Genomic DNA, 19500 nt, shown 5'->3' with positions numbered 1-19500 from the left:
AGTGGGACTTTTATTTTGACAATGCTGAGATAAATATCTCCTAAGCGCACAGAGTTCCCATTCTTTGTCTTCATTAGTGTCTCTGTTTAACACTTCAGATTACTAAATTATCACACAGCACTATTAAACAAAGTAAACGGTTTATGAACAAATATTAAAGCGTTTAATTTTCTATTATTAGTGACAAGTATTATGGACTATCAAAAGTATTACTTCTATTGCCATTGAGCATCAAAAAATCATTATCAGTCGACCACAGTCAAGAAGTTGCAATTATTGGAAACAAGTGCTTCTTTTAGATAATCCCATGTCATACTACCCAACAGAACATTTCACAGAAAGCATGATTTACCGTTTTCTTTTAAAACAGATTTACATTATCATAAACAGCCACTTCTAGTATTCATGTCAGGTCATAACTCAAGCAATCTGTTAGGACAGTGCGCAGGCTTGTTAAAAATCACAGGCTGTGCTACACAAGAAATCATTTCATTTTCCTCGAACCCCTCATTATCACGACACTCTAGAACTCAGAGCCAGATGTGCTCCTTTAAGAGTGCCTCGGATCCCCTGTTAATTGGCTATAATTTCCTTCCTGTAATCTCGCACATTAGTATTCAGCTCTGCCCACAGCCTTTCTCACCTTTTGAGAATGAAAATGAAAGACATCATGACTGTTCACAACTGTCTGTTTGTTAAAGAGGGCTAAAAATAAGTGATATTGTTTGCAAGCATTGTTGCATTGTTATTTGATTTTAAAGTCTACAAGGAAGGAACTGAAATAATACAGCAGTTTTTTTTTTTTTTTTTTTTTTTTTATTAAAATGGCCTGTTAACACTTTTTTTTGTTTGTTTTGCTGCTACTTAAGTTTATATTATTAAAAACAGCCAATGCAACTCAACTCTTTAGTCGCACATTTTGGCACAAACCGCACAGTGCAATCAATTTAAATGTGCAAAAATTTACATTTGCATAATTCATTGCAAGAGAATATTTTTAATTTAGCATAACCACAAGCATGGAAATTAAATCCAGATCTACACGAACACAATGAAAATGTATTTGAACATTATTTTTTAATGATCCATAAAGTAATACAGTAAAATATGTCGGAATATCAATTATAAATATCAATAGCTCTCAGCTTTGTTTTTCTCATGTTTTTTTTTTTTTTTTTCTGAATTTAATTTCGAGTGTAATTGAGAAGAAGTGAAGTGTGTTTGGTTGCTTGGAGTCTTTTTTTTATTTTTTAAAAAAAAAGTAAATCAGATTTCAGGATGATCAGATTCATTATCAGAAACCCATGCAGTGAATATCCAGAAAACACAACACTTGTTTGCATAAACCTGCACTTCAGTGTGTTGTTTCCTACAACAAGTGAGAACCGAAAGCTCCCCTGCCATCTGTAAGCACTGTTCATCCTCACCATTATATAAACATAAACATCACCATTTCAAGTTGATCTCTAATGCGTCACAGGCAACATGATGTCTTATTTGGGTCATGATAGAGCTGCTATATTATGCACTCGAGCTTGGAGGTCTGAAATTGAAATAGCGACAGGGAGAGAGAGAGCGTCAATTGAGATGTTGAATCTGTCTGACAGAAATTTTGCTCTGAAGAGAAAAAAGAAGGAGCGAATTTGTGGTGCACTGCTTTTGTTTGTGTAGACAGCCCTGTTTGCGCATTCTTCTGTTCGTTTGGGAGTTTTCATTCGTTTTTTCTTTCCCTGCCTCTGCCTCCCTCCCTTTCTCTCACTCAGACTGCTTTGATCACTCTGGCCTTTGAAGCGGCGCTCGGGAAAAAAAAAAAAAAAAAGAAGAGGGGGGAAGCAGAAGTCATCGTAAGTTCAGGCTTCAACTTGGTGCGACGCAACTGCTGGCAAACTGCAAATCTGCATAAGCTGAATATTTTTGCATATGTTCACCTGGGTGGAGGAGAAAAAAATACTGTTTGCTCTTATTAAACACCTTCAAATTAAACCCATTATACATCAGTTTGTCATTTCAATCAGGAGCGGGTTCCACAATGGCACTAAATGTCTGCATTTTGTCTTGTTTTAGCATTTGTCTCTTGCGATAAACGATCGGGGTTTCTTCTGTTCTCTTGCATATTCACCTGTCGAAAGACTTTAAGATCATTTGCAGAAGAGCTATGCAGGAATTGAGCTACTTGCTGAGTAATTCCTCCACTTTATAGGCAAAAAACCAGACTTCACCCAGCTCAATTAGAGCCATGGAGTTCTCCCATTCCTCTGCCTGACACGTGAACGGTTAACTCGGCTACTGAATTATTTCACACCTCCAATTACCGCACCGCTACGACAGAATACAGCATTCCTTAACATAACCATCTCCATATTTGCCTCTCGGACTCCACTGACGACAAAACTTTCCAGGGGGCTTTCTGCACATCCTCCCCATTCTGTCGGTTACCATAAGCGTGAAGCATGAAAGCATGAATCACTCTAAAGCTTCCTCCATTTATCCCTTCACCTCTGTCAATGTCATCTCCTCGGCGGAGGGATGCCTGCAGTGTGCAATTATCACACTGGAAAGTTCTCCAGCTCTACAACTTCATTCGCAGCTCTGAAGAGCCTGGCTGGGCTTAACGAATGAGTAAGCTGAAGTGAGAGGATTCTTCCGCCCCCGTGCCGCCTCTAGGAAACAGGTGCCTTGTAAACTGAGAGATTACTCAGTTAAAAGGGGTTTGGGTTCTGTCAGATGGAGGGAGGATCTGGAGCTGCGGGCTGGCATGGTGGTTTGAATACTATACGGAAGCTAAAGGGTCGAGTGGGGAGCGCAGATCCACTCACAGGCATGAAAGCTCTGCAGGGGCAGGAAGCAGCAGCACTCCAGCTTGTTTGTGCAATGCAGCGCTGCCTGTGATGGATGGCCCTACAGCAGAGAATGCAGAACAGGTACAAATAGCGAGAGGAGAGCAGCGTTTCGAATGCTGTTCCGAAGGAGAGACACGAAGCCAGACGGTGCAAATCTATCCGGGAAACGGATATGAAGCTAAATCAATCCATATGAGGTTAAATTCACTCCCACACACTTTTATTCAGTTAAATTCTACTCTAAAGAAGTTAATTTAATGCTAGTACATTTTAGTATGTAGACTCAACTGATCTAAAGTCTTATGTTTCTCAGTCAAAGCTTCTCCATTGCCAGACTGATTAAATGCAGGATCACCTCAATTGGAGGTTAACTCGTGTGATCCAGACATGTTGAGATGTGTTGCTTTTGAGAGGTGGGTTCAATCTTCGCTATGATTTGTCCTGATTTCATTGCCCCTTCCTCTACCCAAAACAGGGTCTCGTACTTGGCCTGCTAAATCAGCTTGAGGATTTTTTAAAGAAAAACTCATGATATTGAAAAGAACAGTTGGTCGCTAAGCTAACTGCAGGCAAACGTAATACAGTAAAGCTGGATATACTTTAAGCTTGCTTCTAAGAAGGGAATATCACAGGTTTGTGAGAAGTCATCTGGCAACTAAAGTTTCGTTCAACATTTACAGCCCATGTGGAAATATAAAATTACATATCAAGAGTCATATTGTTGTATACTGTAAGGCAATACATAGTTTTCACATACAGTCATTTTCTGGGTAGATGAGGACATAAGATTGTGTGTATACTGTATTTTAATATCTATGATATGAGTTTTTATATAGTATTATACCATATCTGTCTACAATTCATATTTTATTTATGTAACGTTAATAAAACAACACTTATACAAAAAATCTGCATTTTATAATAACACTTTTTTAAAATATATATATATATATATATATATATATATATATATATATATATATATATATATATATATATATATATATATACAGTACAGACCAAAAGTTTGGACACACCTTCTCATTCAAAGAGTTTTCTTTATTTTCATGACTATGAAATGCAGAATGTAAATTCACAATAGTTTAAGAAGTGAAAAAAAAACGTGCAGCACCCGCAACATTAAGCATTAACATTAAAGTGTTTAGTGACTCACTTATTAACAGTGACTCGCTTCCAACTATTGGCGGTTTCAATTTCACTTTTTAGGTATCTTTTAATTTTTTTTCAATAATTTCAAACATAATTTTTTTATGTTTTATCTTTAAAATATCAAAACATTATTTATCCATTTGTAACTGCAGGTTAAAGTATTCCATGTTCCACAGAGCTGCATTAAACAGTGTGTAAAAACATCTAAATGGTACTTCAGATGCAGCTTCTGTTTTCTCTGCATTGCAAAGATCAATTTTGTTGATACTGATTGCATTTGCTTGGTAACAGCCCAAATGCAAGTATTTGACCTAAAAGATGGTGCACACTTTTAGAGACAATGGTGTAAAGGTAAAAATAAAATAAAAATCAGGAGTCAGCTGTCAGCACAATTAGAAATAAGACATAAGCACAATAACACTCAGCAAAATAGTCTAATTATCATTATCGATAAAATCCTATAAATCACAGAGATATAATTTTTGGTCTATATTGCAAACCCTTTTTTTTATTGTTTTTTATTTTAATGTGCCACCCCAAAATTTACTGTGACCTCATCTGGCCACCCCTGTTCAAATTTTCTTGGAGCGCCTCTGCATGAACCATATTTGTATGGGCTAGACATATGCCAATACATAAAATTGTTCCAGATGCTAATTTGTTTACCCTTTCTTTTTTTTTACTTTCATGTAATATATATTTTGAGTCACCAACATGGTGTGTGTGTGTGTATACAGGAGATGGAAGGATATAAAAGCGATGGACAGTGAAGGACGAGAGAGGACCAGGCCTGGGTTTTAGTTGTGATTGCTTTTTATTTGTGCGCGCCAGTCGTGTATATATATATATATATATATATATATATATATATATATATATATATATATATATATATATTCTAGGTTCTTCAAAGTAGCCACCTTTTGCTTTGATTACTGCTTTGCACACTCTTGGCATTTTCTTGATGAGCTTCAAGAGGTAGTCACCTGAAATGGTCTTCCAACAGTCTTGAAGGAGTTCCCCGGAGAGATGCTTAGCACTTGTTGGCCCTTTTGCCTTCTGTCTGCGGTCCAGCTCACCCCTAAACCATCTCGATTGGGTTCAGGTCCAGTGACTGTGGAGGCCAGGTCATCTGGCGCAGCACCCCATCACTCTCCTTCTTGGTCAAAATAGCCCTTGATGCCTTCAGTGTGACTATACAATTTTCATAGTCATGAAAATAAAGAAAACTCTTTGAATGAGAAGGTGTGTCCAAACTTTTGGTCTGTACTGTATATCGTTTTTTGTTCACATAATGAGTGTGTGCTGTGCATATATTTTTATGTATATATAAATGCAAACACATGAATGTATATATTTAAGAAAAAAGATTATATTATTATATTAAATATATATATATATTAAATATATTTATATATAACACAAAATATAACAATATAAATATATAAATGTCTATACATTTAGAAATATTAATATACATTTTCAAAATATATACTGTATATGTGTTTATTATATACATAATAAACAAACAGTACACATGCATATAGTATGTAAACAACATGAACCATGAAATATCTTTGCCTTTCCATAAAATAGTCAAAATATCTGACAAGACTTGTTGATTTCAAATCAGTCGGGTCTGCAGGGTTTCACTCTATCTTATCATTTTCTGTTTTCTGTTTCTTTTTCTGCATGCTGGTTGCACCTCATGACAGTGATTTAGCGTTTGCATTTATAATATTTTAACAAAACTGTTGATTTTTTTCAAAGAAACATTCTGACAAATCAGAAATCCTAGTTATGAATCTTTTTTCTTTCTGTCTGTCTGTGTTTATCTCTCCCCGCTTCCTGATGCTATTCAGCACACCGGCTCCATCCCTAAACACTGCTGCTAATATTTACACATCAGATCAGCATGATGAATGATGCAAGTTTGACGGGGCAATAATGAATGGGCGAGCTATGATGGCCTATGGCCAGCCGTTTATCACTCTGAGGGGCCTGACTGGGTCTTCTGAATATCAACACGAGCAGCTTTGAAATGAAGCAGAACTGCTTCACATTCTACGTCAGATGACTATATGGATTTATACAGGATTTATGAGAGTGGCTTCAACCGGATTTGGTGAACAATGTGCAGGAATCTAAGGGGGGATGTGTCGAGTGAGTATACAACTTGTGGGCATTTATGCGTGTCTGCATCTGTATACGTCTGGTTTCCCACGGAGGTGTTAGATAGATGAGAAGAACAAAAACAAACAAGTTATTCTGTAGCTACTGCGTCTGGTAAAATATAAACACACACACACACACACACACACACAAACACACAAACACACACGCATACTCAAACAAACGCTTGTGGGTAAACAATGTCTGAATGCACATTTCATTTCATACGCATCACTCCACTTGCTGAGAATTAAAGCGTCTGCAAAGACAACAGACACACTACCTAGGGCAATAATATTCCATTAAAGGTAATCAACCTGCATTTTTTTTAAACAGCAGGCCAGAGGGAACATTTACTATCACCTTTCAAACATGCCAAGATATCCTCTCCTCCCCAAAAGGAAGCAGACTGCTGGTTGAAGTTTGTTGACAGCCTTTTGAAAATAAATTAATCCTTATGTAATTTGCATTTCCATATGCAATTGTTTTACTTACAACCTAAAGCGGTGATTTATTTTCAAATAACTCTGTCTCTTTGAACATCAGCGTTGGGGAAAAACAACTTTGCATAAATAAAACTAGTGATGTCACTAATTTAAAGGGATAGTTCACCTAAAATTCTGTCATTCTGTCCTTTAAATTTATTCAACCTCATGTCATTCCAAACATGGATGGCTTGTTTATCCTCAAAACACAAATTATGATATTTATAATGCAACCTGAGAGATTTCGAATGAAAGTCCTTTGACACTTCAAAAGTTCATTAAGATGTTGTAATAGTAATTCATGTGAATCGAGCTGTTTATAACAAGTCCTCTGAAAAAAACATGATCACTTTAGATGATGCACAGATTTTATTAAGGCTTTTTTTCACATTTAAATATTGATCAATGCACATATATAAAGCACATCAAATATGCTGATGCTCAAAAAACAACCTTATTGGTTCATGCATGCCAAGCAAGCACATTTGAGTTTGCATTTATCTTAATGTGTGTGCTCCATATTTGTGCACTTATCATTTCTTATATTCACAAGGGAGATACCTGAAAGGGGAAAAGCACAGTTTTTTCATTAAGATCCTTAAATTCGAAACGAATTTAAAAACCAGCAACACAATAAATTGTAATGTGGGCACCGGTATAGTGTACTTTGTATGAGAGAACAATTTTATGGTTTAGGCCAATAAAGGACATCTAATTTGTGCTTTTAATATAAAAGCCTCAAAAATACATTTGTAATTGATGTTTTTTTTTTTTTTTATTTCAACAACACAGTTACAAAACTCTTATAGCAGCCTGATTGCCTACAGTTCATGTTAATGACTGAAAAAACCTAAAGCTATTAACATAATAACCATGTGATTTCACAGTTCTATGTTTTCCAACAGAATACGCAATATCTGTTGAATATAGAATACAATTACACAATACAATTATATAAGGTATTGCATCACTGCTATCTTGATACTTGAAAGCTTATTGCATATTTATTTGTTCTGCACTACATATCAGTAATAATGCACTAAATATGTATACTTTAGGCATTTGTCCTCTGATAATCTCTTAGAAAAAAAAAACAAAAACGCTCTCATATGCAAACTGAGGAAATAAATCGAATTCACAATTCATTTCTGTGGTCCTCTCTCTTATTACATATTCAGATTTTATGGGGGACAGAAATTGTTATGCTGTCCAAAACAAAAGTCGAATGTTGAATGTTGAACACCTAAATTAAGTTTCTGATTATTGATGCCATTGTAGAAATAGGCTAATACCAAAGTTTAACCACTGAAGCTACCAGGATAAACCAATTAGCATTGAGCTGGTCATGTGATTTTAAAAGAGTAGCTCGTCTATGGTGATCCGTGCCATGCAAAAAAATTCAGCTTGCATTTAGTGAATCACTTCATTTGGATGGATCATATGCATTATTGAATTTTTTTTTTTTCGCAGTATTTGGTTCAGTGCTGCTGTTCATTGCTTTTTTCAACTCCTTATGAACCTTACAAATTATATACAGTAAAGTTATTGTCTGTATTTTGCTTTTATTGTTTCAAGTTGAATTGCTGTCACTCTTATTCACACGAACCAAGCTCGATACCAGACTCTAATACAATGGTGAAATCCATTGAAATTGGCTCATTTTATATTTTTCTACAACTTAATAAACATACGATTGAAATAAAAGATGATTTAAATTAGTCGACAAACAGACCCAGAAACGTTTTGATCTCACTGAAGTTATGTGGACAAATACATTACCAGTTTAGATTCCCCAAATAACCTTTCAGTAAACAGAACCATTTTTTCTTAGTGTGGAGAACATTTTAATAATTTGTGCAATGAAAGGGTTCCATATAAGTTAAAGGTTTTTTGTGGAACCACTGATGCCAGTAAAGAACCTTTATTTTTAAGAGAGTAATACAGAAATAGAAACTAGGCACCTGCCAACTAAAGGCACATTACGACAGGCTTTTGGTGTGCTTGTCTTTAAGAAGCTTCAATGTAATTAATGTGTTGCTTGTAATAAGCTATTACTCTTTATGTTTGTTTGTTTTCAAGCCTGACTGCAGTTTAACTAATTTAGCTTGGTAAACTGCACAAGCCTCCCCAACCCTGATGGATACTCCATGGAATAACTGTCACTACTGTTTTATGCCATTTCTTGCCATATTTGATAGTTTTAGATTTGTAGACGACAGCTTTAATAAGGCTCTCTTCATCTTGCTAAAGACAAGACAGTAAAATGTCTACATTACATTTGACACAATCACTTCTGTGGTCGTTTTTCTCACTGTACACTGGAATAATGTAGATGCAATATTCTCAGAATACAGGTTTTTTTTTTCTTTCTTTCTTTTTTTTTATATATTCTCTAGCCTGAAATACTGTCTGCTGAAGATGTCTAGAGTATTGCCACTTACTGAACCAGTAAGCTTTTCCTTATTCACCTTGGCTGCACTGCTTAAACAAAGAAAAAAGTTTTGAAGAATATTTGAAAAGAGAGCGTCCCCACCTTCAGATTCAGAGCAGTGTTTGAAGCTTCATGTGCCTGATATGACTAAGCAAAAAGAAAGCAGGCGGAAGGAAAGAGAGAAACACTCTCATGGCATCTCCTGCTGTGCGGGTGTCCACTCATCTGCTGTTTCAGTTATACAGAAGAAGAGGGAAAAAAAGCAGAGGGGGACAAAAAGAAGAAATAAAGGAGGTCTAGTACTCTTAAGTTGCTCTCTGAGTGACAGGAGTTGGAACTATTCTGAATTGTCTCTGTAATTGGGGTAAAACAGTAAAGGGACAGAAAGTTTAAAGTTTCTTCTTTGCCTCTGTTCCTCCGTATAATGTAGAGAGGTGTCCATAATTCAGTAAGAGGTCTGGCTAAAGTCTAAAAAGATGGAAATAACGAAAAGAAAAGAGACTGATGCAGTGAAAAGAAAACAAAAACACAATTATAAAAATAAAACAGCCCCAGATGACTACGGCAAACTTAATTAAGCGCATTTTGCACAATTCATCATTGTGTCTTTAGCCTCAGCGACCTCACGTAGAGGGAAAGAATGGAACTTTTGATGCTGTGAAAACTACACTAGAAGAAAAGTTACAAAGTGTCAGACAGGCTCACTTCTGCAGAAACGATTAAGAGTGCTAGGGGTCAAGCTTGTTTGCTTGAATACCAGGAATGGCTTTATTTAGCAGATGGTTCATTTAAAATGCACAATAAGGGGGAGAAAGGGAAAGAGAGACAGAGACAGACTGGCAGAAGAAGAAAGTTAGAGGAAGAGAAAAAAGAAAGGAAGAAGTAAATTAGCTATGAATCTAACAAATGACTGTAATTAGCTGCTAGCTGCATGCCGAGATGCAAAAATGGGGCCAGTCACAACTGCAACTTAACTGGAACACAACAATTCTGTCCTTAAATCCATATCCGAAAATGACCAGATTGAAATCCTTCCAAACAGTCTCATGCCTTTGTTTTTCTGTTCAATGGCATTTCCCAGAAATATAGTGCAGTACAACATTGGCCTTAACTAAATGAAGCAAGTTTTCTTCTTACTCATCTAAATATTATAGGAGCTGGTTTATTTTCCATTTATTGTCTGTGCCCTTTATTTCACTGTTAACTTAATTTGCAACATGTCTGAAATAGTTTAAACTTCTAAGCAACACTCTTTGTAGAGTGTGCACACATGCTCAAGGCGAAATCGAGCAACCCATAAGCCTTTTGTACAGCATTCCTCAGCAAACAAAACCTTTGCTATGGCCACCTAAGCAGACAAACAACTTGTCAGAACTTGATGCCACTGGCTTTAATAGTTGACATGAATCCTCTAACTGAAGCTCTAACAAGACAAATTCTATAACCTCCCTTTTCCAATGGAGGAGAAGAGAAAGATGGCCACAGACAAACAAACAAACAAACAAAAAACCTGTAAGCGAAACAGAGAAGAACCCGTTTGGGAAGATGACCTCACCAAGACCTTAACTAGACTGGGAACTAAAACAAAACAGGCCCCAAATTCTCTTAACCACCTGAGCATTATGGTCCCACATGTGGGATCGTTATCTGTGTGCCTCTGGGAGTACGGTCCCACATTTGGGAATTTAGAATGTACGGTGATGTCACATACTGTCAGTGTGGGCGTGGATGTAATATTTATTTCAATATTTATTAGCAGATAATAAAATACACAAGTACTAGCAAAACAATACATTTACAATTTGTAAAATGCCCACTGATGTCTATAGAAGAAGCAATAACAATCCAGTCAATTATAATTTGATGACGGGTTTTATTAATATTAGATATACACATTGTCAGTTAACTATAAAGTTCACTCTATTCTTCTCCTGGTGAATTGGTGAATTTACATGCTGTAAATTCGACAGATATGATTCTCTAAATTGCGATGCAAACTAACATGGGGGCACATATCATAGATTATAGATCAACTCACATGATCATTATAAAGATAAACACATTCATTTACATGTATTAAAAAAATGGAATATCAGCCATTTGATGACATACCTAGCGAATTTGTGAATCTCTAGGATACAAATATCTACTCTGAATGATCTGCACAGGACATAAATAAACACCACTTTGAAAGCACAGAGATGTCTCGTAGTTGGTTCTCTATAATTCAGAATGTTATAATTGATATCAGGCAAAAGCCTGAATATATCCAGATGTGGGTAGAGTACCCAAACACTAAAACCAAGTAAAACTAAAAGTACTTATAGAAATGTTTACTTGGGTATAACTAAAAGTAATAGTCTGAATAGTTACTTGAGTAAGAGTAAAAAAGTATAGGATAAAAAAAAAAAAAAACTACTCAAGTAGCTAGTTACTAGTTACTTTGAATCATATATATTGTCCATTTTTATTTAGATATGTAGATAAAATGTATCTAATGCGTGTGTGTGTGTGTGTGTGTGTGTGTGTGTTATTTAATGTAAAAATTCTACATTGTATTAAATGTATAAGTTACACGTACAACAAACTTGTAATGTAATAGTGGTATCATGTACTGTAATCGAATGTAGCCTGTAAGTTATACCAGTTGAACCGTAGACAGCACATGCTGTGTTCATCTAAAGATCTTTATCGCTAGCAAACAATAAGTTAGCAAACAATAACCTTTGCAGATTTGCTTTCAATTGACTGTAGATCCAAAGCCACATCTTCAACACTCTTTATGTTCTTAAACTTTCTGTAACAACTCTGAGTGATCCGCTTCAGACCTCTCAGTGCGCGCAGCAGGGAACTGAATGAATCATTTAAACTTATTCACAAACCAATTCACTAGTTTGATCAAGCTTTAGAACAGAATAGACTCAAAAGAATGAATCATTCGCGAATGGACATCACTCATTGCCAAGTAAAAAGTAGATGGCACGTTTGGAATGGGCTGAAGCATTTATAACTTGTATTGCATTAATATAAAGTAACAAGAGGAGTGTCGCCCACAGTACTGAAGTAAAAGTACAGCTTTTTTAACGAAAAATGTACTTTAAGTAAAATTGAACAGGTTGTCTTAGCAAGCCCAGAACTTGAGAGAGAAGGTCTGCTGCGACCATCATTATTCAGGTAGGTTTCTCCAAAAGAGCGACCAGATCCAAGAACCTGCAACTTGTCCTTCTCTACTCTGCACAGAATAGCCGGAAGTAAGCACACCTCCACTGTCCCCAAAACATCTATTCCCACAGGTGCTGGTATATACTGAACCATAGGAAGCACAGTAGACAAAAACCATTCCACCTCTGCTCAAATTTGTCAAAAAAGGTTGACAATCCTACGAGTCAACCTCCACTTACTTGATATCTGACCGAGACTCAAAATAAAATAAAAATAGCCACTCTATGATTCAAACTTCATGACATGGTAACCCTGCAGATCTCGGAGGAAGTAATTCAAGGCTAGGGAGAACCGCCGTCAACTATAGTCAATTAACGTGCCACTTTAGAAGCCTTCCAACCATCATCCTTTCTATTGCCACAGGTCAGACCATTCTTATACTTAACTAGAGCAGTTAATATCAGATGTGCATCTGTTAATATTGTTTTGAAATGAACAACAATACTAAAGGGAAAGACTAAGAGAACTAAGAGACATAGTTCCAGACAAGCAGAGTGTGACAGCACCTGCATGTAACTCAGAGTCTTTGGTAAGCAGACCACTTGGGACAAAGTCCTTTGCCATTGACTCACCACTGAAATGGTCTCATATGAACCAGGCACAGCAGTAACACTGGAGACACTGACACCATGAGACCCATTAAACTGCAATATAGGCCTACATGGACTCCAGCCCATTTCTGAATTGATCCGGACACAGCTGAAATGTCTGAATGACAAGCGATTATCTCCTGCGATTTTGCTAAAATCAGCCAATAATTGAGGTAATTCAACACACCTGTCTTGGGCAGCTATACACTTCATAAATGCATGGGAATTTTCCACTCGATGTGAGCCGCAATGATGAAGAGAAAACTGCAATCCAAAACCAGAAATACACTGGTGCAATTAAAAATACTAATTGCTGTTTGAGATTTAAAAAATACAGTTCACCTTTAGCTCAATTCGTTAATACAAGCTAAATAAAAAATGATTACATTTACGGAGTTGCTAACAAATTGTATGCACCTACAAGTTATCATTCATGTGTGACATATATTGGTTCTAACTGAAGTTATATTCGTTTTGCAAAAGTAAATCAAGAATTGCCAGTTCCTTATAAAAACTCCTTCAACACACCCTGTCATCTTTTTTTTTTGCTATACAGATTTTGCATCTATAGAGAGCTGTCAGATTTTTCACATTAATCTCTGCTCAGGTTGTACAATTAGCCAAAACTGTGTACGCATATGTCTGGGAAATGTAATAACCAGCTTTTGGATTTATATATTTTGATATGGATGATGGATAACACAAGATGAGCTAATTCTTAAGCCTGCAAAATGCACTTTCTCCTCAAAGCCTGTTGTTTACTTGGGCCCTGGAAGGAGCTTTCTTCAGTCTTGATCCTAATCATGTCTGACTGCAACAGGAAAGCAAGGCAAATATTGTTTCTTCTGTATTGCATTAACACAGCAATGTACTGTATCTTTTTCCACACCTCTGATCATAAGCTAATGGCCTCTCTCTCTCTCTCTCTCTCTCTCTCTCTCTCTCTCCATATATATATATATATATATATATATATATATATATATATATATATATATATATATATATATATATATATATATTGTTTCTTCTGCCAGGTCTCACCTACATGCACCAGATTTTTATCCATTATATCAACACCTGTCTGCTGTTTGCTCTCCTTCCCTGTCGTGTTCTGATTCTCCAGTGTGTTGCATCAAGGCTCTGTTCTGCCAGCTGTGAGGGATTTTTGGAAAAGTACATACTGAATGTGTGTGTTCTGACTTTAAGTTTACTTTGCCCCAGGACTGAAGGAGACGAGATGGAGACATTGAACCAATCCAGTAAATGCCAGATAGCTTATTTAAATTCTGCTGCAGAGTGCTGGACTCTCCAACCGTTACCATCAACTATTGTAAAAAATAACCTAGTCTGAAATGTAGCTATTTTTAAACCCATGAAATCTGGATGTATGCATTTTTCTCATCTACCAGCCACTGTGGCAGCTGACTTTTTAAGACATTTTGAATTGACATTTGACAAGAAATGCCTTTGCTTAGACACAAAGATGCACGCTTGAAGAAACACATTTGATCATATCTCGTAAGAAGCCATCAATGTGTCTGATTGGCTGTTTTTCAGGCTTCAGTGGTGCACTGCCGCTCAAGCATGTCATGGTTTATGTAAACAAACAAATTTATGTTGAGGGACTTGTGAACACTCCAAATGAACTATCTCAGGAGGTTCTCTGAGCTTGGTTTACTTAAAATCTATGGTGTGGTTTGATTGTCTTGTGCAAAGTTTTGGATGTTTATTTTGATTTCTCCTAATTTCAAATTGAAGTGGACCAAACAGAGTTGCATTTCATAGGTTTACTTAATCTCTGCATCACTAGCTAATGCTAGGGGAACTTTCTCTGGTGTTACAATTATCTCAAGGCTCTATAAAGTCACGAAAAGTCACTGGTGGATAGCGTAAGCAACACCCACTGAGGTGTCACATCACCAACATGCTTACATAATCATAGATGGATTTTTCTTCAGGATGATGTAGTAGACATCTGCGGTAGTTGCAGTATCATATTTTACTCTTTCTTATTGTAATATGTGAAATGTAAAATTCTTGTAAGCATAACTGATTGGTAAAATGTGAAACCAGTGGGTTGAGAACTAGCTGTATACTTCATCTCCTCAAATATATTTGCATCAAAATATTCTTAATTAAAATGCTAATAAAATAAAATGAAATAACAACATAAAATTAAATTAAATACAATGTACAGCATTAAATTGACATTCAATTTTGAGTTTACTATTATTATTATTATAACTGTAAAACAGAAGTGACAGGGGTAAATTTCAGCTTAAATAGGAAGGCCTGTTGTTTTGGATAAAGGGAGCTTTCGAATAAAAAAATGTAGAGAACTACTAGAGCACTGTGAAAAATATTATATTCCACGATGCAATGCAATTGTATTATCAACTCATCTCTCAAGTCATCTCTTTTGTGACTCACTGTTTGACCAAACTGCAAAGAATAAACACCTTTTTAACACAAACTAAGAAGTAAATACAAAATAGTCACACAATAAAATAAAATAAAATAAAATAAAAGAAGCAGAGTAAGCAGTTTAAAGTGTTTATAATATGGTAGAATTTCATTCCAAACATAGCCTTTATTTTTTTTTAAAGGTTCATGAAAGACTCCTATCACCCTTTTTATCCTACATTCTGGTGGTGGATGAGGAGATACACCCTGACTATGTAAGCGCTTTGAGTGCCTAGAAAAGCGCTATATAAATGTAATGAATTATTATTATTATTACATTCCATCCGCCAAACTGTATTTCTCAAACAGACGGGATAATGTTTTAAAAGAGCTGCAAAACCACAGTTTTCAAACTGTTCAGGAATACACCATAAAATGGTTTACTTGTAGTTGTCTCTGCACATAAAACCATGATAGGATAAAGTATTTTAACATAAAAAATGCCACACTTCGTCTTTAAGAGATTAGCAACACACAATGGCACGATTGACTTATCTCTGTGCTTTTAAGAGGAACAACTCGCTTGGCAAAAAAGAGCAACGCACAAAAAGAGCATGACAAGCTTTTTAAGGCCTTAAGGCTACAATCTTTTCTTGCAGAGCTGTAAAACACAGACTAGCAGTGGGCAGCGAGATTCTAAAGCGCCACAGCAGTGGGAGGCGCCCCAGAGCATTAGTCCGGCAACAGAACAGACAGTCTCTCCAGCCGAATGTCAAATGAGTAGAATGTAAAAATCCTTCATGATACATTAGGCAAACAATACAAGGATGACATACTGCATCTGCTGGGATTCTGAAGTGTGCAAACAGTGAACACTTGCTGTCTGCTGTCCCATAATGCCAAGGGAGCAGACAAGAAACAGATTCCAAAAGTTGGCAGAAAACCGTGAGTTGGCTAATTATTTTTAAGTGCTTAAGAGCTACAAAAAACATTGTTCCTTGTGATTAAAACAAACTTTTTTAATAGGGAAGCACACTAAATTTTCAGCATGTTGCAGCCAATATTCTTCATTTATTTTGTATTCATTATATTTTTATTTAGACTACCTTAGCCATCATCACTGTACTTAAAGTACATCTTTCACACTAATAATTTCATAACATCGTTAAATGCAATCTTTAGCACATGTCAAAATGAATTTAAATATTTGTGTCCATATATGAATACATTTTGGTATAACATTTTAGAATATGGACCAATTTCACTTTTAAGATACAGTTGTTGCTTATTAGCATGCCTAATATTAACATACTGGCTGTTTATTAGTACAATTAGTAAATATTCTACATGATAATATTCTACATGCCTAATTCTATCCAATACCTAAACTTAACATCTACCATACTAGTTATTATTAAGCAGCAAATTATGAGTTTACTGAGGCAAAAGTCATAGTTAATGGTTTGTAAATGGCAAGAATTGGACCTTAAAATAAAGTGTGACCTATATAATTAATTTACATAATGATGTAGCAATGTTTCAATTCTTGTAGCATTTAAAACACCTGATTTAAAGTTTTAGGGTTTTATTTTTTGTTTATGTAGAGTAATATATAACTGCAGTCTTTACTGCTTTTTATTTACTGCTGCTTGGCAATACTTTGCATTTGAAATCAAGTCATTTCATAAGAATCTACACAACCAGAAGTAAAAGTTTCAAGTAAAAGTGGAATTTTTCCCAATGTAAATTGCATCAGGTTCATGTGTGACAGTGCCAACCTCAAACTGACACATCTGGATCACTGACAAACAAACTTAACCAAGAGACAGGAAGTTCGATTTTCATCAGATTCAGCACATACTCTGAAAATACAGGAATTCATCTGTCTCTCTCTTCGTCTGCTTCTGTCCCTGACACACACAAACACCACGCTGAGCAACTGGTCTCTGATGGGCAGGGGAGAGCTGATTATGGATTCACTTTGCAGCAGGCGCCGCCCTGACGCTGGGGATTTGATTAGGGTTTTGACAGGTGCCAGTGCGATTGCAGCCTTAATCTGAGGAGTGATCTGCTTAGATAATGTGCAAAGAGGAAGAAAGAGACAGAGGTGGCAGGAAACGGGGGATGCAGGTAGTAGAGAGACACTGAAAAGCCTCATGATAGCAGAGCTTTACTTCTGATGTACTCACTAAATCTAAATCATATCACAGACAGCCTGCTATCATAAGAGTGATACTTCATCTGGTGCATCTTACAAATCCTGAGAAAGAGAGAGGTACAAGTGCCTCTCACACCTCAGAATCTTTAAAGCTCTTGGAGAATGGTTGAAATGCTCAGTTACTGTATGATAATGAGGTGAACGTAATGATGCCTTTGTCTCCCATTGCCATCTTCTATTCTCTCACATGTGCAGAGAACCTCCCTACAGGCTGCCGCAGCATGAACCGGGTCAGTCACTGATGTCTCTATCATGACTGTCCCTTCCTCTTTCCTTAGAGGAGATCGACTTGCATCATTGGATCACAGCAGGACTCTCTCATCTCTTTTCACCTGCTGTCAGGAATGGGGCTTTTCTCAGTCAGTCACAAATGGAGCAGAGGTAGTATGACTAAAATCTTAATTTTATATATTGTTAACTTTATATTTAAGCAATGTCCCACAAGCAAATGCTGTTGTACTGAATAGCTCTTTAATGTTGCAACTATACAGGAGCAGATATCGAGTGACGCACATTTCGGACAAAAGCTGACCTGTTCTCCGCCAAGACAAACAGTTCCAAAAAAAATAAAAATAAAATAGCAAGTCAAGTTTCAAGCTTTGCACGTTGGCAAGCAAGGTTCAGACTGAAATACAATATGTGAGTGGAATGGAGTGACAGTAATTTTCCCTCCCGGCTCAAATCATTCTGTAATCACTCTGCTTTACCTCCGCTCCGGGTTGCCCGTTTACGAGCAAATCTGAAGCCGGAGAAAATACAGAAACTGTAACTTTCAAAACTAAATAAATGAAAACCACAAGTAAAATCAAAATCACAGTAAAGTCACCACTCACATACACGGGTAAGAAAACAGAGAACACATTCAAGCAAAAACTAAATATTAAATATTAAGGGTCTTGGAACAACACGAGCTAATCAAGAGCTAGACGGACAAAACCATACATCATAATATAGATTTGAACTATTTTTCAAAATGTGTTAAACTCTACAGTATATTACATTACATTATTATTATTATATTTTTTTTTTCTGGACAATCTATAACTAAAGGGGTGGTTGACTGCTTTTTTCTAGGCCTGATTGTCTTTGGTGCAATCTAACAAGTGTTAAAGGGATACTCCACCCCAAAATGGAAGTTTTGTCATTAATCACTTACCCCCATGCCGTTCCAAACCCGTAAAGGCTTCGGAACACAATTTAAGGTATTTTGGATGAAAACCGGGAAGCTTGTGACTGTCCCATAGACTGGCAAGTAAAAAACACTGTCAAGGACCAGAAAAGTATGAAAAGCATCGTCAGAATAGTCCATCTGCCATCAGAGGTTCAACGTAACGTTATTAAGCGACAATGATACTTTTTGTACGAGAAAAAAAACAAAAATAACGACTTTATTCAAAAATGGTCTTCTCTGTCTCTTCTCACATCACGGTAGCGCAGGCTGCATACACTCTTCTGTGTCAGCCGCGTCACAAGGATGCGCTGTTTTCTACATGGATTTTATGCATTGATTTGAAAGTACATCCTTGTGGCATGGCGATGGAATTGGGTTTATGTAAATTGCAGGGTTTGTGATGTCACCAAACCTGGAAAGTAGCTTGTTCTAGACCCTATGAGCTGTAACCTCAGACATTAAACTGCTATCATTTTAAAAGACAGTATCTCCATTTGCTTTGAACTTTCAGCATCTTAACTTTGCAGATATTGTATATGCTCAAACAGCAACGTTACATTGTTTATTGATGCGGGGGCTTTATATGTAAGAATCTTGGAAAATCCAGGACATTTTTTAATAATTAACTCCAATTGTATTTGTCTGAAAGAAGAAAGACATACTGCATACACCTGGGATGGCTTGAGGGTGAGTAAATCATGAGGTTATTTTCATTTTAGGTGAACATTTCCTTTAATATTTTTCCTGTATTTTTGATCAAATACTGTAATTCATTTCAAACACATTATTATTATA

At 36.3% G+C, this 19500-nt stretch overlaps 1 protein-coding gene across 2 annotated transcripts in view; it reads right to left on the bottom strand.

Annotated features, from left to right (window-relative positions):
* Positions 1-19500, bottom strand: part of epha6 (eph receptor A6) — a 113211-nt gene that overhangs the window by 69387 nt on the left and 24324 nt on the right. The gene's annotated exons all lie outside the window — the stretch shown is intronic.

Source organism: Carassius gibelio, chromosome B1 (genome assembly GCF_023724105.1).
Source record: "Carassius gibelio isolate Cgi1373 ecotype wild population from Czech Republic chromosome B1, carGib1.2-hapl.c, whole genome shotgun sequence".
Lineage (NCBI taxonomy): Eukaryota > Metazoa > Chordata > Actinopteri > Cypriniformes > Cyprinidae > Carassius > Carassius gibelio.
This window is presented reverse-complemented; position numbering and strand designations above follow the sequence as displayed.